The sequence below is a fragment of the Cebus imitator genome, unplaced genomic scaffold (genome assembly GCF_001604975.1).
Source record: "Cebus imitator isolate Cc_AM_T3 unplaced genomic scaffold, Cebus_imitator-1.0 Scaffold27, whole genome shotgun sequence".
In the NCBI taxonomy this organism is placed as follows: Eukaryota; Metazoa; Chordata; class Mammalia; order Primates; family Cebidae; genus Cebus; species Cebus imitator.
In genome coordinates this window covers 12044006-12064380 of record NW_016107342.1, presented here as the reverse complement: position 1 = coordinate 12064380, position 20375 = coordinate 12044006, and the positions used below count along the sequence as shown (strand labels likewise).

The window sequence follows — 20375 nt, the reverse complement described above, 5'->3', positions numbered from 1 at the left end:
GTCAAAAGGTTCAGAAAGTTTATGACAACAGTGAAGAGTCCACACTTCAAAGAAAGAGCTGGGGCTCTCACATCCACTTACGTGGTTGCGTCGTTTCCATCTTAACCTGAGCATAGCTAAATTTGTTTATAATCTCCTGCTGATTGAACATGGTGCTGAATGTACATGAGATACATTTTTTTAAAACTTAGTCCTCTGGTTACTAATTTGAATCCAAAACTCTAACCTTGTTAGCATCTGGACTTATTTCCATAATAACAACCCCTTCAGAACCTACAAAGTAATGAATAATTGACAACAAATGAAATGTTTTGATAGTTGTCGGCACAAAGCATGTTTAATGTTTTGTGTTGCTTCCTAGCTAATTATGTAGATGACACATTTGTCAGACCTTGACTGCCATTAGAAACGTGTTTCCAGAGGGGAGAAAAACAGGCTATTCATAGAGTAATTAACTAGAATGCTCAATGACCTGTGAGAGATTCAAATCGCTGCCAGTTCAGACATTGTTTTGTTACAGAGCAGAGGGGTAATTAAAATTCCAAATTACAGTCCTATGATGGAGCATTTGTTTGTTGACAGTATACTCTTACTCTAGTTTGTTAATTTTTTTTTAAATTGCTTCTAATCCATTTTATAGCTTTAGGAGTTCCGTCTGAATTTACTGACAACTAATATTATGGTAAATTGTACTTCAGTCGCCTACTGCGTGCCTCACAATTTCAAAGGACCACAAGGTGGGTGGGATAAAACAGCTCCTTCTCAAGACTGACAGATCAGGTGCTGTCGATGAGAATGCCTCTAACATGGAACATCTTGTCAAATACTGCTTCCAATTCTATATGAGGAGGAAATGAACTAGTGGAAAACACAAAGGTAAAGAGGAAAGCAACAGTGAACAATTGGAAAGGAGCAAGGAAAATTACTCTCCCGATCAGAAATGATTGATTACGTGTTCTGTTGCCGAGGAGGAGAGAAGAGTGAGAGCTGAGGATAATTTGGGAAATGGTGTTGAGAGTGTGGTGCTGAGTTCAAGGCAGAAGATGTGGCAGTCTGTAAGAGGGCTCACCTAGATCACTCAAAGGGTGGCATGTTTCACAGTCCTGCCTTTCATCTCAGGTCGATAACAAATCAACAGATAATAGACATCATTCATCAGATGTTTCAAGGAAATGTTGGGATAGTTCACAAATCTAGCTGGCTAAAATCGTCTAAAAAATTCAGTTCCAGTGAAACATGTGTTTAGGTTGCTGAAAGTGAGAATATAGTTTTATTAAAAAGATCTGACAGAAGTCACACGGTGTTTGATGCAGGCGAGCTGACAGAGGCATCCAGTGAGCACTGATTATCCCGAAGTCACTGTCAGCTAGGATTGATTTTCACTTTCTCCGTTTATGTAATGGTTCCTGTAATACAGCTGACCCCGAATCATGTTACCTTGTCATTTCTCTGCATGGATCAAGAAGAGATGAGCTGAAAATAGCTAGACACTGACCTTGAACTTACCAGAAAAGTGAGAAGTGACAGTGGGGTTTTTCTGTAGTTCATGTACAAAGATGAAGGCACACTGTTCCTCTGTCAAGTTCACTGCAGCAGCACAAGGGGGCAGAGCAGTACTGGAGATTACAGGTAAAACAGCTTCTGCAACAGCACAGAAAGATTCTGAAATACGGAGTTAGAGCCAGAGGTCTCATTTTTACATCTTAGTGTAGACATAAAGGAGAATTACTGATGAATCAAAATCTCAGGTCCCCTGATGTTCATAATCAGTAATCTAAAAGTGTACATTCTAATTAAAAAAGATTACCTAATACGCTGCATGCCAGCAACTATGTTTTTCCACTAAATTATTTGCAGCATCTCTTATTTAATTCATATAATACACTTCACCCTTAAAATAACTTTGGAAGCACAGTCAATATTATTAGGAGAGTTTTCATTTGTGGCAAACTCCCAAGGTGATATGTGTTCCTTTACATACAATTGTATCAGCAGATGGGAACATTCTTTACATTTTACCAAGTATTAACACCCAAAAATTAAAACTGGGGAGTGTTTAATGGCAATGTGCACTCACAAACAGGTAAAAGGCAAGCTAGAAAATGGTGTTCGCCATTTGACTTACATTTATTTATGGCTTGTACATTTTCCCATTTTAATATCTACCTCAATTTTCAAAAATGTATTTTAATAGATCATCATTATGACCTTGATTAATCTAAAACAACAGTATGTCAAACATTATCCTTTGCTTGCTAGCACTTAGTTAAGCCAAATCATTACTGTACTGATGCTGAATGTTTCTGATAAATGGCACTTAAAAATCTTGGCAAGTGAAGCAGAGAACTGAAGCAGGTTGAGAAACAGAAGAGCAAACACTGGCTCAATTTTCCCCCAGGTTGTAAGTGCCTTATGTAGTGGCACAGTAGCATCTTTGCTTGTGTGGTGTCACAATAACATTTTTGCAAGCCTCCATAATAATAGACTCTTTCTTGTATACAGTAGATTCTATGTATGTGTACATGTAATATATCCATATATATACACACATATAGAATATATATAGACTTTCTTGTATACAGTAGATTCTATGTGTACATATAATATATCCATATATACATACACATATATACATATCTATATACAGATACATATAAATATATGGAGAGATGTATATAATATATATTTGGACTTATTTTTATATGCCAGGAAAAAATAATATACGTACAAGTATGTATGTGTATTTACAAGCTGAAATATCAAGATTGTCTCAACGTTCTTTTTCCGTAGATTTAACCCAGGACAAACTGACAATAAGATCAGAGAAACAGTAGATTTCCAATATATTTCAAGGATAGAATAAATAGGAGATCATTTTATTGCTAAGAAAGTGACAGAAAATATTCATAATATCTGTGTCATAACAGAAATCTGTAGTACCTAGGTTTTGGCCTCTGGCAGAAGAAAAGGACAAGTTCTCTGACTTAGAAAGATTTGCTATTTGGCGGATGAGGTATAAGAGGGGGCGGTGGTATGTTTATAGCTATAAAATTAGTGTGTCTAAAAATGACACCTTCAAAGGCAACCCTGAGGAACAATTGCATTACTTGAGAATCACACAATTACTCTGCCTTTCTGCTCCTCTGAGAGTGCAGGAGACCTCTTGCATGGCCTCTCTGAGGTGGTAGGAAACCCGTTCCTAAATGGTTGATTAGCCTCTGCTTTGGAGGTCAAGGCAGACATAAAGGTGTTGTCTGCTAATACACTTCCCCAGAGTTCTGTTTTTTGTTTTATTCTCTTTCTTTCCACTGCCTTCAGTGTGTAAGGCTTTTAATAAGGGACTTCAGTCCCTGATGTGTTCAGATTCGGTTTATTGTTACCATCTGTTTAATTATCCTCTCAGGTTTGTGTTGGGAAGCATTAAAGTATTCTATCCAGCCTTTGAATCCCTGTGTTCCTAAAGAGATGTGGGTAAAGTACATGTCAGTTTTCAAACAGCATATTAAAAACTGATAAGCAGAACCGTCTCCAAACAATAACATGTAAGGCAGACTTTTTTTTCCATTAATGCATGTTACAACTAATTAGCAAATGTACAGCAATGTGGCACTCTCACGGAAATGATGCCATCTTCTCTACATGCAATCTCATATGCTTCTCCTTTGAGGTGATGGATTTTTATGATTCGTATTCACTTCCAATGCACTGACAATAAGTTTACTGGGGGAAGAGACATGGAATTTGATTTGTAATAGGACAGATAGTTGTCATATGTCAAGAAGATTTATGGATGTGCTAAAGTGAAAGAGAAATCGTATACCCAAAGAAAAAGGACAGGATGTATGGGGAAAAATTAAGAAACCCAGGAAAGATTCAGTTACTTGATTTTTTCTCCTCTTCCTCCTGACTTTCCTCCTCATGATTACTATTACGTGTCATGTCATCATTATTATTACTACACTCCCTGTGGTTTTTTTTTTTCTTTTTTCTGGAGAAAAAGTAGCATGTTGCTTCCAGTAAGTGCTAAAGTCACCATTATATCTGGTGCAGTTTTCCATGTGCAAAAACCACTGATAACAAAAAATTCACTGGCTGCCACAGACATACCATCAGTTTATATCAAAATTATTTTATCTATCACTATTTGAGTGAAATTTTTGAAAATCATAAAACAAAATTCATTATAAATGTGTAAGTATCAAAATGTTTTAGAGGTCAGACAGAAACCCTGAAAATCAAAAGGAAATAAATCATGTTTTTACTTCCTAAATCAAACAAAGAAGCCAAATGACTACTCATGATTCCTTTTTACGTATCCCTTAAGAAGTGATTTCAATAAACATTTTTTTCTGAGATTCCAGGATGTTATTAGATTAAAAATGTATTTGAAAGTTTTCAGAAAGTACCTTTCTACAGTACCATAAATATAAATGACAAAGTACTGGTCTCTTTTTATTTCTTTATGAAGAAGCCAGTGTTGTTCTTGCCTTATGCTCTTATATTATCTCTGTGAGGGAAGAAGAGTAGTGATGACACCAACTTTCCTCCACTACTTTTGGACATCAAACCTGCTTTCTTTCCCACAGGGTAAAATAAAGCTGCTGTCTTCATATTTCCAATGAGAAGGGACATGTGTCTCCCTGCATTGAATTGTCTTAGATCATATCATGTAGCACAATGTGACCCAATATAGGAAGACAGGAAAACAAAGTGACAGTTTTGTTTGCTCTAATATAAACTCCAACATCAAAACATGGGGAAAATCCTAGAGGCCCACTGCCAGATCATACAAATTAAATGCAAGAGCTGAGATTCTGTACTTTAAAAAAATGTATTTAAGGGATATTCTGTAATCAGCAGTGAAAGGTTAATGAACAAATAAGCTTAGCTCAGGTTAGACAAACTGAGTGTAAGTACCACTGTTTTTAAAGCCATGAGAAAGTAAATCTGGCTGATACTTGATAATACATCACACACTGTGGTCTTACCTATTGATCATAGGCTGACAATGGGTAACCTTTCATGGCAACTTCCTCTTTTACCATGAATTATTGACAGTGTTAATGCCAATAACACATGATCAAATAGACAGGAAAGAAATTTACATTCCTGGATGGACTATCCTTAACCTCATGCCTTTAATGTCAAAAAAAGAGAGAGAGAGAGGGAAAGAATGAAGGAAGGAAGGAAGGAAGGAAGGAAGGAAGGAAGGAAGGAAGGAAGGAAGGAAGGAAAGAAAATGTCTTCTTTCTTGTCTTGAAAATGCTAATGAATTAGCCTTTACTTTTACACATGTTATTCATGTGACATCCTGATAATTCTTATCTACAGCATATTCTGGGTAATACAGCCTTATATTTAAGGGAATCTTGCTGTTGTTATTTTCACCCTAGTGTCCTCTAATAGTTTATAGATCCTAGGAAATGTTATTCTAATGGTGTGTCCTGAGGTTTCTGCATTAATAATTCCTGCTCGGTGTGTCCCTCTAAGAGTCCCCAAAGTGGGAAGTAGGAGAACAGGTTTCATCTATTCATTTCATCTTCACTTATTTATTCATTCATTTTTATTGGCACTAACAGTATGTCAGAGACTGCTTAGGCTGGGGACATAAAACAAGTTTCTCTGTCCTCTTGGAGGTTACATGCAAGTGAGGTAGAACCCTTACCTGGTATAGCCCAGACTCTGCTGTTAGCTACCTACACATCCTCATTGCCACTGCCACCACCACCTCTTTACACTATTATTAGTGTTGTATACCTTGCATTTTATCAGAAATATTGTACACCATGCTTAAAAATGGCCTGTAAAAAAAGAGACGTTCACTATCTCTTCACCTCCTGTAGGATGCATTTCTGTGTGTTGAACATCTGAAATGACAAACTTTGATTGTTTTAAACTTCAAATTATCAGAATTCCGCCTGATTTTATCCTGTTTTAAACTCTCTTGCACACTTTGACTTATTTCCTATGTCTTATCTTTGGTGTACCCAAGTTATTTAAGTACTTTCTTTGGTAACAAGTCAAGCTGCTTGTGTTATCTCGTTAGATTTATAACACCTCTTTTATTCATCATTCTTTCTTGTTCCTTCTTCCTTAGTTTTTTTTTAATTTACGATAAACTTTTCACTGAAGTTAAAGCAATCATTTTTATGAATACAAATAAAAATGTTAATGTGTTTACTTGATGTCTATGACTATTTTTGTTTCAGCATGAAACCTGAGCCCAGACATAATTTAAACATCTACAAAGCATTCAAATTTTCAAGTTCTTGACTTAAAAATTTTACTTTGATCTTTGCTAGTGGGGTCTGACTGAGTATTGTTCTTCAAGTATCCATAACTTATGGGGTTGATTGTGGTTTGTATATGATCCAATTATAAACCTACCAAAGCAGGTATCAATCCTTAGTGTGATTTCTATCCTTAGTGTTACTCTTATATTTTCTTTATTCTTATCATACTATTGTAGCCTTTAAAATATTTGCTGGCCATTTTATTAATGTGCACCCCACCAAAGCAAAAGTGATCACATTAACCAGGAGACAAAAATCAGAGTATAGAGGCTCAGCTGTCATTATGAGCTACCTTGAGGCTTATTGACTCCAGGAAAAAAAATACAAAAAAAAAATAACCCTTTGAACAGTGATTTATTCAAACTGTGTATAGATACAGTAGGAACAAAATATAATAACAGCCAGGTATTGAAATTAAGTAGTCAATTACCAGTTATTTCTGCCTAAAACAAGGTATGCCTTCTTTCTTTCTGATTACTTAATCGGGCACAAAATAGGCTCTCTTGAGACCTCACAGATCCTTATTTTTCTTACATATGGATAATGGGACAGCAGTCTTGCAATAAGAATGGACCAGGAAACCCAGTTTGGATTCAGGATGCATTCAAGACCGTGGTTTCTCACTTTTTGACTAATAACCTGAGCTTGCCACCACGCCTGCTGCCCTTTCTAACTCTGAGGCCCCATCTCCTGTCTGACTGCTTTGATGAAACCAGTGTTTGAAGATCCTTGTTCCTCAAGATCACCAACATGTTCCTAGAATTCTGGTTGCTTTTTTTTACCTATCCTTCAGAGGCCTGTTTCAGACTGTTCCCCAACAAGGATAATGACAATGTCATGTCTACTATTCACACTCTAGGACAAGGATGATGGGTCTAAATAGGGGTTACCATCAAGTGGCTGCTCCCCCTAGCCAATATCACCATGGCTACTTTTTATTTGGTTGGAATGGTGATTTTAAAATGTATTTTCTTTTTATTTGGTTGGAATGGTATTTTTAAAATTTGAAAGCCTTTATTTGGAGCTGTAGTGTCTTCCTGCAGGTTGTGTTACCTGCTTGGCCCTAATGACATTTGACTTGGTATTCTTAAAGCTATTCCATTTTTTGGCTGTTCAGAGGTGCAGACAAAATGTGGCAGGTCAGAAAATGACACTGTTGGTCATAAATTTGAAAACTTAGAAGATGACAGTCATTAGGCATAAACTAGAAATGTAGTCTACATCACCTTTCACTGGTAGTGCAAATAGTTTATATTACATAGCTTAAGAGGAATTTTCTTATTTGGGTTTTCTCATTTGGACTTAATTTCATGTATTTATTTATTATTTTAGAGACAGTTCCTGGCTTTGTCACGTAGGCTGTAGGGCAGATGCAGTGGCATGTTTATAGCTCACTGCCGCCTTGAAATCTTGGGCTCAAGCAATCCTCCTGTTTCAGCCTCCCCAGTAGCTAGGTCTACAGGTACACACTGCTAATCCTGGCTATTTTTCAAATTTTTTGTGGAAATGGGGTCTTGCTGTGTTGCTGAGGGTAGTCTGGAACTCCTGGCCTCAAGTAATCCTCCCACCTTGGCCTTTCAAAGTACTGGGATTACAGGCATCAGCCACTGTGCCTGGTCCTAATTTCAATTTTAGACTGTTAAGTTATTGTAAATTAAGAAACATCTTGTTGCCTTTCAAGAAACACTAAAAAATAACCAAGGTTGTCTATGGAAAATGTGTTCTCTTATCATCAAGTTTTAAATATTCTGTTTATTCTGGGTTATCTATGATTTAAGTTTAACCATTCTGAAAACTTGATAAGAAGCTACTTTGTATTTAAGTGAAGCATCTCAGTTATAAATCTTATCACAAAGAATCACACAAGGCCCTTAAAAATGAGAGAAATGATGATAACATTTCACAATATTATACAAAATTCAAATCAACTTTGATTTGACTAGTCATCTGATTATTATCATTTACTTTACATTCTCACTAATTAATTTAGAGACTTTTAAACTTTGTTAGAATTTGTATTTCCTTTTCCATTGACATGTAATATCTCTTAAGAAAGGAAACACTGAAAAATGAACTCTACAAACACAGTCTCCATTCACTTCTTCATAGCCAAAATGTCATTTTCAGGAGCATCTGTTTTTCCAAATAGAAGCCCTAATGGAAAGAGAAACAGATTCACATGAGGAAGAAAATGCTACTTAGAATAAAACTGCCAAGGGCCTCTAGAATCTCTAGACTCATCACTGGCATGTTGAATTTAACCTAAAGATCTGTTTTATTTTGCCTAGACAGTACTTTCTCCTTTTTGCTTTTTAACTGAGCTGACATACTGACATTCTGAGATTTCACATGAAAATCTGTATTTGTGACATCTCTCAAAAGGTCAGAAATTCTGGCATCTGGGGCTGGTTCCCCAAGGAGCAGGCAATAACCAGCTGAAGTTAAATATTCTCTTGCTTCCTCTAGATGAGGCAAGTGCTCCCTGGTTCAAAACAGTCCAGCGAGGCCCCTTCATGGGGTGTTTTTACCCACCTGGCATTTGAGTTGGTGATGCTGGCTTTAGCATATCTATTCCAACCTTATTTGCATGTCTCCTGATTACCATAAGAAACTGAGTTGTCATGCAGGTAACTGCAAAACTCATGTCTCCTTTGAGAATAAATTTTCCAAGTTGCCTCCCAGGTAGGAAGAAGCTTTTGAAATAGGAGGAAATAGTTCTTTCATGTATTCAGGTGGTTATTTGTGTAAATGAAACTTTGGAAAGAATTATCCTTTGCCGATTCCCAAAGACACTAGTGGCCCTGGGACATGCCAATTGCCAATGACAAATCAAAGTGTCAGTCTCGGGTAGATACAGAAAGCATTTGTCCCTGAAGTGGGCCCTCCAGGTTCAATCAGAACTGTCAGTGGCCAGTGTCCTAGAGGTAGTAATGCTTTTGTTTGTTAATTATGAGCATGGTACATTACTGGTCAGTAATCCGACCAGTAACATTTCACTCTAGCCAGGATTAGAAATATTTTTAGGAAGTGAAAGACAGGTGTAAGTTATCCCCTCAAGTAAATCTTCATGATGCAGAGTCTATAAAAATTATAGAACATTGCTATTATCATTATGCCACCTGTTTGTATAAAATCCTTTTGTCAGGCCTGCTCTGTACCTTTAAGCTGCTCTATGTGCCTCATTCTGCCATTTGACCATCACTTTTCAGCAAATGAGCTCCCAACACCCACCTACAGTCTGAACCTTTATAATTTAAACCACCTGAACTCTTATTCAACTTGTTCTTGATTGATTTAGGCTTCTGATTCTTAGGGAAAATCATCTCTGTGTTTTATTATTCTTCCTGCAACAACGTTTGTTGACTTCCATCCTCAGCTACAAATTCACAGTGAGCTCTTACATTACAATAATACAAATGTTTACAATGTGGAGGCATCTATATGTAGTTGGATTATGCTAAGTGCTATAACTCAATGAGAAGCTACTTTGTATTTAAGTGAAGCAGTGCACTTGTAAAGATTTTATTAATCCCACCACCACCAATAACAGCAAATAAATGATTAGACTGAGATGTGACTTTAAAGATATCTGATACCAACCAGAACTCAAGCTTTCAACATGCTGAGTCACATTCTGTGTTATTGACCCTAAGCCCTGAAGCTCTACCCTGCTGCGTGCCCTTGTGTATACTTTCTGCCATGTTCATCGTGGCTAAGAGAATGAGTGGGAATCAGATGTATATTTTCTGTTATGACTGTTAAAACTGTATTTAACTTCAGAGAGCCAACTAAAACTCAACCTCCTGCCTGACTTTTTTCTCTGACCTTTCCCTCATCTGAACTCCTATAACAATATTCCTTTGATTGATTCTGTAATTGTTCACTGTGCATAGCTTTAGTGCATTTCTTTTGCTTTATTTTAAAAACTTATTTATCCTCATTATTGTTATTCAGCATTTTATATGTTCATATCATAGATCTCCTGTTACAGTGAAGACTCCTTGAAGTTGGACACCATGTCTAACCTCAAGAGAACCTTGATGAAAATAAGCATTTATTTTTTTCAACCTGAAGTACTTGTAAAAGGTTTAAATATTATGTGGCTAGTAGCATCTAATAATATTCTAATTTCTGGAGAAAACATTCCTGAAGACACAGAAGGGGCAAAAACATAAGAATAACAAAAAATTAGAATCTAAAGATACCTCATAATCATAAAGCTAAAGGAGCTGAATTAAAGTAGAAAAATAATAGTTCAGCTATGCTTCACCTCATCAACATGGAGTGACCTCAGGGTGTCACTATTGTATCCATTGAGGCTCAAACTGGCAGCTCATCTTTTCTACTGCCTGCCTTGTGGCTCAGAGTTTATAATATGCAAGCCCACCAAAAACTAGGCAAGCAGCTCTGCACTACACAGGTGTTGTTTTCTAAAACGGCCAGAATTCTGTTGCTCTTCCTCTTTCCCCCATCTTTGTATATCCATTTAGAGACTGGAAGTCACGGGAAACAACACAGCAGGAAGAGTGGAGGACTGGCAGTAAAATAAGGCATCCTGGAGATTATAGTAACCACAATTATATTGCTAAAGATGGAGCTGGAGTTACAGTGAGTACCAGTCTGGGGATTTAATTTTTTATGTATACGAACTACACCCTTACATCGAAAACCAGGCTAGGAAAGTCGGAGATGATTCCACCTGTGCCTAGTAAAACTATACTAACAGTTTTGTTGATGAAAATTTGATAAAGAATAATGCTTATCAAACTGCCTCATACTGTACCTAACCCCAAGAAAGGAATCCAACCAACCCTATGAATAATTAATTCAGTCCAGAAATAGTCACATGACCTTTTATAACCATTTAAGATTGTATTTGGCCCTATGTAACAGAAAAGTGGACATAGCAGTTTAAATAAATAAACTCATAGTTTTCTTTCTTTGTAAATGTTTGTATAACAATAATTCAGAGCAGTTGCTATGCTTGGCTAAACATGGTATCAAAGACACGGGTTTATCCTTTTTCTCCACTCACCATCTTTAGAATGTAGTTTATTTCCTATTGCCTCTCTTCTCATGGCCAGCAGATGGCTGCTTTATCTTTAGCATTTCAGTTACATTCCAGGCAGGAAAGAAGACAAGCATTAAGGGAAAAAGGCATGTGCAAGATGAACCTGCTCTCTCTTAAATAGCTTCCATGGAAAGCCCATTCAGCAATCTCTACTTACATCTCATTGTTCAAAAGTGTATCAAATGTTCACGTTTAGCTTCAAGGAAGACTGGAAAATGTGATTTTTAATCAGGACACTTCGCTGCTACAAACAAAATAACACTGGATAGAGATAAGGGCTAATGTAAGATCAGAGTGAATTAAGAGTGAGGTGAGAGTAGGGACATTCCTTAGATCACACAGGGCGTTGTAGTCTACTGCAAGGGCTTTAGATTTTATTATTTGATGCACAATCAAATAATAAAGAGGCCACAAAAGGATTTTAAGCACATAAGTCTCTCTGTTGGGTAAAGCATAGGCTAGGAAAGGAAGAGAGAAAATAGGGACACTATTAAGGAGCCTGTCCTTCCCATTCTCTATTCAATAAATCATGGTGGCTTGTGTTAGATTGGTTGAGTGGGAACAGATGGAACAAAAAAAAAAAGAACATTTTCAATATAGAAATGAAAAGAGTTGCAGAAGTGTTGGATGTAGGTAGAAAGAAAGTAGGGGTTTTCTGAGAGTCAAGATGGAGAAATTGGGTGGATGGTAGTGCCAATCACTGAGAGAGGAAGAACCGAATATTATACGGATCTGGAGAGGTGTGATGTCGTGAAGAGGGTCATATTTGGTTTTGAGAAACTTGAGATTTCAGTGCACACGAAAATGAAAGTGTCATAGGGACAATGAATTATGTGAGTTTGAGGCTCAGAGAACAGAGATGCCTTGGAGATATAATTTTGGTATCAACAACAAACAGGTGGTATTTAATGCTACAGAAATAGCCAAGATCCCATAGAGACAAAGTGTAGAAATAAAAGAGGGTCGAACCTCCAAGGAAACCTACCAAGAAGTTAAAAGACTGATTGGAAAAGTGAAAGTGAACCAGACGATGTCAGTTGACATCCATGAATTTCAAGAAAATAGGGATGCCCAAGAAGACTCAAAAAAATAAATACACACACACACACACACACACACAAACACACACACACAAGCACTTAGGTGCCTATGGATTCAGTTTCTTTGAAGACAAAAAATACTTCAAAGGAGTTGAAACTGAGTCAAAACTAGTAGATATAGATATTGGTATATGTGACCTGAAAATATATTAAAAAAAAAAAAGACCAAACAGATAGTTGTCTTATGTATAAGTATTTTGGATATAATTTATAAATATGCAGTTATACAAGTGGTATTTATCATTATATATTTGAATGTATGCTTTGATAAAATCTAAGCAATTTTGGAGATTGTTATGATTTAAATGTTTTTTCCTTGCCTATAAAAGAAAAACTCAAAACATATTTTGTACTTTTAACTTTCCCATAAATGTATCAATTCTGGTTCAAGGGAGGCAATATCTCATTGCAACATCAGAGGAAATAGGAAAAAGTCAAAATGTCTGGAAAATGATAACTGGCTTCAACATGCAAAATAAATGTTCAAAGATAGAATCAAAGGGCAAACATCAAGGTAAAAATAAAGAAATAAGCTACACAGATAATAAAGATAATCCACAAAACTTAAAAAAACCTCTAATTTTATCTTGAGTAAATTGAGTGGATATTTTGAACTTTATTTTTCATTTACAGTTTGCCCCAGGATAAAATGATAAGCTCTATTAGTCAGAAAAGGTTAATGGCATATTATTTTGTTGGTAGATTGATAACAGTCTCTGGACCAAGTTGTTTGTAACTTCTGTTCAAGAGTACGATTGTACCTCAGCAGCAAATCACATGAAAATGTCAACCGTATGTTAGATTTTACCCACTTAAAGAAAAAAATCCCACAAGAAACGTTATAGGATAATGGAATGTGCAAAATTAATCGCTTTTCAAGGGGTTGTTCCCAGTTTTATTCTCCTTGGTTGAATTCCCTCCCCAATTTGCCCCTCAGATATGCATTCGCTTATTGAAAGATGTGATTGTGGCCACTGTGCTAGAGCCCACTTTGAGTCAACGTCGCATTTATCAAACAGATCCCTCTCACCCAAATATTCCCAGTGTAGTCACTGCCAGCAATCCTCCTTTATTTGTACTCTCCATTGTACCTGGTGGATTCTATATTATATTAATTCATAATACCAGCTCTGCCAGGCTCCCTACGGTTACAATTATTAAAGCTGTAACTGAAACGATATCTCTCATATTGATCTTCAACTAGAAGTTCTTATCCCGAAGCTTTTGTTTCACATTAAGACACTAATGATCACCTTCACCAAATGAGCAGCTTAATAGTCACAAAAAGCTAAATGAAAAGACTTTGATCACCACCTTTGAGAGCACTGTGTTCCAACATCTCTCCCATCCATAATTGGCAAACACTAACTGAGCTTTTAATTAAAAAAAAAAAAAAGAAAGAAATATACAAAATACTTTAAAGAAACTTACTTTTTCACAAAAATTATCTCCTTTTTTGTTGTTTTTTGCCAAGTATGTTTAGCCCTACATATTCTGTTTGTTTTCCAGGTCATTCAAAGACTCTGTTTGCCTATAGGTTATTTTTTAATATCCTGATTTCTAACAATTTATTCATTTTCTTTTCATAAGAACTGAGATGAGTTATAAATTCAGTTGAAGTGATAGAAATTATGCAGCAGTTTTGAGTGCCTATTTGATTTACTTGTTAAAAGAATTGGTACAGATTAATCAGTGTGTCCTCCCCTATGTCTGGAGGGATAATGGAGCTACTTGATGTTTCTTTCATATTCACATTTCCTCCTGGAAAAAGTAGAATAATGACTCTATAATGAAGTCTTTATACAAAGACAATGTATCCTGAAAAAATATTAACAATATTTTTGTAATTGATCAAATGGGAAAAAAATTCTCTTTGGGCATTCATTAGACGTACCAATGTTATTCACTCTACTGCTAAAAAAGTAACAACACTACAGAGACTTTTTATATCCAAGTTTTAAATCAACTTTATATTGTAGAGTATTAATCTTCCCAATGAACCTGCAGATGCATAATCTGAAAATGGACACTCTGTAGTGGTGCACTATGCACACACAGAAAGAAAACCACAGAGGGTTAAAAAATAGCAAGCCTGAGTTTTTACGCGTCGTTAGCTCTTTAGTGCATCACAAGGGCTCCTAAACCAATGAACTGAGAGTCTTGGGAAGACTCTAGTTTGACCTGAGTGAAAGAAAGGAGGAAGAGCACAAGTATTAGCAGTGCTCAATGCTATTAAAATATTAACCAAAGACTAATTTGAAAATGTATTAACCGCATAATAAGTTAAGGCCCATCACAGATCAAATGCTAAGTTTTAGGACAGGAAGCAATTGGTGGAAGTAATTGGTAAATATTCAGGGAGGAAAGACTGGAGGAGAGAAAAGCTATCATGGAAAATGACCTGATAGCCTTTTAAGGCCTTGCGGTTGGCAGAGATCCCTGTGATGATGATCTGCGTCCATTGGTGTTTCTTCCCTGAGGAAGCAAATGCCTGAAAAACAGAAGCGCTCATATTTTCGTGGGTGTGGACCAGGTATCTGCATAGCACAGTGAAGAAAAGTAGTGGGGATACTCAACACTCTCATTCTCAATCACAGATGTTGGGGTGACTAACGCTTTCTGAAGGTTAAAACAACATTCATCTTCAGAAGCCACTATAACTCTTTTACTCTTAAGGCGGCCTCCTTGAACTTTAGAAATGAGTGTGCTATTTTGAAGGAGGCCTCTTTAACTGCTACAAAACACCAGTATCTCTAAGGCTACTAATGATGATCATCTTGCAAACTGAATCTAGTAGCAGATGTGGTTTCAATGGAAAAAGAGTCCAATCCAAGTCAGAAAATCAGAAAAGAGAGTGGATGTTGTCTATTTGAGTGATATAAAAAATAATGTGATATAATTGAAGAGTATAACATATACAATACTTGAAAGAAATTTGTATGTTATACATTGAAAATAAAAGATATATGTCTGTCTAGAGACCATTTTTTTAAAGATTGACAAATTTCAAGGGAATCACTGTTTTGCTTGAACACAAATGAGTTCCTATATCTTCAAAGTTTCCTTCAGACCAACAATTGGTCATGTGACAAAGAGAGATGACTTCATTCCCTTAAGCAAAATGCTTCAGGAGGATTTTGTCACATGGTTCTAAGGATTTACAAAAATTATTTATTGATGGAAAATATTAAATGGGCAATTATATAAGGAAACTTTTATATTATTCACCTATATCGCTAAAACATTTTCCTCAAAGTTTTAGTTGCAATTTTCAAAACAATTGAGAAAATCATTTAATAAGAAAATAAATCTAACCACTTTGTTAATTTAGGTTATTCGCATCATGTTATTTTAAAAAGTGGAATTGATATTTATATGCAGAAGACAAGCTATGCATAAATTAATCATTATATATCCTAAATAATCCTGAGTTTTGGGCAGCTAGTTAAATTATTACATGATAGCTGAGGTCGTAGCTTCATTCTTTGTCTTCTCTGTCATTTAATATTAAGTAGTAAAAAAAAATGACTAGTAAATAATATATATAAAAATAATCATATACTGCTCAGGTTTTTTTTGGTTGCAAATGTGGAAACCCAATTTAAACTAGTTTAGCTAGAAAAGGAAAATGTGTATTTGCTTTTATAGCACATATTTATGATCTATTAATAAACCATCCCTAACTGTGTATTTAGCTTACAAATCTGCAATTTGGGAAGGATTCACAAGGAAAGGCTCATCTCATTGGCTGGGGCAGTTCCACCTAGGCCGGAAAGATTTATCTTGAAGATGGCTCTCTCACATGGTTGAAAGCTAATGCCATTGTCTCCTGAAAGCTCATCTGAGGCTGAGGGTTGCAGGCTGGAGGGAGCTCTATTTCCTTTCACATGAGCCTTTCCATGGCCTCCGTCAGCTTCTTTATGGCATAGGGTCTGAATTCCAGGAGGCAGTGTTCCAAGAGGACCGGATAAAGTTGTATAGCCTTTTATGTACCAGTTTTGGACGTCTTATAGAGTGACTTTCCTGGTAGTTACAGCCCTGCCATATGTAAGGGAAAGGAACATACATTCTCACAGGGAAGAGTATTGTGACATGGAAAATAAAACCTGCTACATAACTGAAATTTAGATATGCTCTTTATCTATGCCCCTTTGCCTTCTATATACTGCCTTCTTTTTCCTCTGTTAAGACAATCTTTCTCCAGCTGACAGCTGGGTGTTCCCATACTTAGTCTGTTGAAGAATTAAAAGGAATTCTTCTCCATCAGCTTGAGCCAGAAGAACTGCAGGCAAAGACTCTATCTGGCTTTGTTGCAGTGATGAACCAATTCATAGACTAATTTCTGGTCAAGTGGATTGGGGAATAAGGGCTCAAAAGGCAGCGTTCAAATTTGGACAGTACTCATCAGAAACATAATTAGGAAAGATTGTCCCCACTCTCACCAGATATGGGTTACATTCAGGTCAAACAACATAAAGAATGTCCACTAAAAGTTTTGATGACAGAAAAGGGTCTTTGGCATTTTGCTACCTACCTTTCACTTTCTATTGCATACTCATTTGTGTATTCACTCAAGGATTTGTACTTACACTCTCTGACAGGCGATGTTCTACACCAGTGATTCTCAAAGGGTGATCTAGGGATCCCTTGGGGTTCCTCCTCCTTTCATGGGGTCCAAGAGGTCAAATCTATTTTCATAGTAACTCTAACATATGCTTTGCTTTTTTCACTCTGATTTTTATAAGGGTGTACAGTGAAGTCTTCCAGAGGCTACATGACATGTGGTATCACAACAGTAAAGAGATTTCCTGCTGTCTTCTCTTAAGCCAGACATTGAAGGCATTTATAAAAACACAAACCATGGCCTCTGTCATCACTGAATTTTTCTTTATTTTAGAAAATATTTACTTTATTTAAAATATGCTATTTGTGTTAATAAGCAACAAGTTTATTACCAGGTCTACTTAATATGCACTATTAAAATTACTCAAATTTAGTTTCTAACATGATAAACACTGATAGTTGTAACCCACATTATCAAGGTCTTTAAAGAATTAAACAAAAATTTTAAGAATGTAAAGTCCTGTGAGAAAAATGAGAACCTGCATGTAAGTTGAAATGTGGTATCCAACAAAGTAAACGAAGCCTCTGCTTTCTGAGCACAGAAGAGATGCCAGCCTACTTCAAGGAGGATTACAAGATTTATCATGCTGCACCATAATTATCTATCTATGGTCAAGTCCTCCACAAAACTCTAAGTTTCGAGAGGGCAGAGACTATATATTATTTTCAGAAAAAAATTCAAAAATTATAGTTATCATTTTTCAAAAGAAATACAAAAGTATTCCATTTTATGTATTCATGAACTCCATTGAAAGATGAAATTTTTCTTACTAATTTACTTCTAAGGTAGCAATAAAAATTGAGAAGTTATCAGTTTTAAAGCACTCATTAAAATCTTGGGTTTATCAGAAACTGATGTCTATTATCTAAAGTGACATATAAATGTTCACGATGTCTGTATTGAAGAATTCACATTCAGAAAAATGGTATTATGTTAGGTGCATTTTAGTAATTTGGGATTATCATAAATCTGCAAAGAAAACATTAGCTACTTTTCTTTTAATATTATTAGTTGTAGAGATGGGTCTCACTGTGTTGTCCTGGCTGGTCTCAAACTCTTGGCCTCAAGCAATCCTCCCACCTCAGCCTCCCATAGCTCTGAGATTATAGGCATGAGCCACTGGGTCAGGCCCAGTTTTCTAATCTTGTGTTAATTTTCCTGCTACTGAATGTACATGGTACATGCTTCATAAATTTTGAGCTTGATTTTTTTAGGTTAGATGCAGACTGTAACATAGAAATGCAATTTAGAATTGCTTGAGCACTGTTTTTCATCACCAGTCTGGGATCACCAATTTATTTTATTGGGTAATGATTTTGGAGTCTTTAGAAAGCCACACTAAAATCCTACAGGTGAAGTCTTAGGCCCTCTTAGAATGACAAATGTTTATTTGCTACCATGCCAAGATGCATGCAATTATACAGGGTACCTGGAAATTATCACCCTTCTCTAATGCAGTGATTACCTAATTTAGCTGATATGAATCATTACAGAGCTTTTTTAAAATTCAGATTCCCACACCTAACCTAGACCTTATAAATCAGAATCCAGCTTCTACTATTTACTGAATGTCAAATGTTTGATATCTCAAAGCTGAACAAACAAACAAATGAAAACTAGGAAGAGTCCCTATATTTGCCTGCCTTTGCTTTGAAGCTCAGCCTATAAAACAAAGAGCACTATATAATACAAGTCATCAAAAGCTGCAAATATCCACCTTATATCCTGCCTATAAGTCTCCAACTTCCTTTATGTCTTAAGAAAAGTCTAGACATAGCTCAACAGTGTCTAAGAAAATCTATGCAAGCAAACTTCAGATATATTGCAGATTTGGTTCCAGACTACCACAATAAACAAATATTGCAATAAAGCAAGTCATACAAAAATTTTGGTTTCACAAAGCAAATAAAAGTTATGTTTATACTACTCTATAGTCTATCAAGTGAGCAATAGCATTTCATATAAAAAACAATATGGGCCCGGCATAATGGCTCATGTCTGTAATCCTAACACTTTGGGAGGCTGAAGCAGAAGGATCACTTGAGCCTAGGAATTCAAGACCAGCCTTGCAAATGTAGTGAGACCCTGTCACTCAAAATTTTTTTTTTAATTAGTCAAGCATGCTTTTGTACATCTGTAGTCCCAGCTATTTTGGAGGCTGAGGTGGGAAGACTGCTTGAGGCCTGAAGGTGGAGGCTGCAGTGAACCATGATGGCATCACTGCACCCCAGCCTCCAGCCTGGGGGATAAAGTGAGACCCTGTCTCAAAAAAAAAAAAAAAAAAAGCATATCTTAATTTAATGAAGTGTTATTGCAAAAAGTGATAACAATCATCTGAGCCTTCAAAGAATGATACTCTTTGCTGGTGGAAGGTCTTGCCTCCATGTTGATGGCTGCTGACTGATCAGGGTGGTGATTTCTGAAGGGTGAGGTGGCTGTGGTGATGTTTTGAAATAAGACCACAATGAAGTTTACCACGTTAGTTGCCTCTTTCTTTTGTTAAAGATTTCTCTGTAGCATGTATTGCTGTTTGATAGCATTTTACCTACAGTAGAATTTCTTTCAAAATTGGAGGCAATCCTTTCAAACTCTGTTGCTGTTTTATAAACTAAGTTTATGGATTATCCCAAATTTTGTCATTTCAACAATGTTCACAGCATCTTCACTAGGGGTCCAGTTCATCCCAAGTACTTTCTTTGCACATCTGTAAGAAGCAACTTCTCATTGTTAAAGTTTTATCACGAGATTGCAGCAATTTAGTCACATCTTCAGGCTCCAGTTCTCATTCTAGTTCTCCTGCTATTTTTACCACATCTACAGTTACATTCTGGATTGAAGTTCTGAACCCCTCAAAGTCATTCATGAGGATTGGAATCCACTTCTTCCAAACTCAGGTTAATGTTAATGTTTTGACCTTCTTTCATGAATCATGAATGTTCTTAATGACATCTAGAATGGCAAATTCTTTTTAAAAGGTTGTCAAATTACTCTGCCCAGCTCCATCAGAGGAAACACTACATATGCAGCTATAGTCTTATGAAATATATTTCTTAAATAACAAGACTTGAAAGCCAAATTTACTACTTGATCCATGAGCTGCAGAATGGATGTTAACAAGCATGAAAACAACATTACTGTGCTTTTATATCTCCATGACAGCTCGGGTGACTAGGTGCTTTGTCAATGAATAGTATATTTTGAAAGGAATCCTTTTTTTTTTTTTTTTTTTTTTTTTTTTAGGGGTTTTTTTTTTTTTTTTTTTTTTGAGACGGAGTTTCGCTCTTGTT

The 20375-nt window shown here is 36.1% G+C and overlaps 1 protein-coding gene and 1 long non-coding RNA gene across 5 annotated transcripts in view; one reads left to right on the top strand and one right to left on the bottom strand.

Annotated features, from left to right (window-relative positions):
• The window catches only part of ARHGAP15 (Rho GTPase activating protein 15), a 640576-nt gene that overhangs the window by 30840 nt on the left and 589361 nt on the right, over positions 1–20375 (top strand). The gene's annotated exons all lie outside the window — the stretch shown is intronic.
• On the bottom strand, positions 757–20325 carry LOC108300386. Its single transcript, XR_001823391.2, has 3 exons — positions 19780–20325; positions 9519–9524; positions 757–768 (listed from the first exon to the last, which is right to left on the bottom strand). It is a non-coding gene; the product is annotated as an uncharacterized LOC108300386 (long non-coding RNA).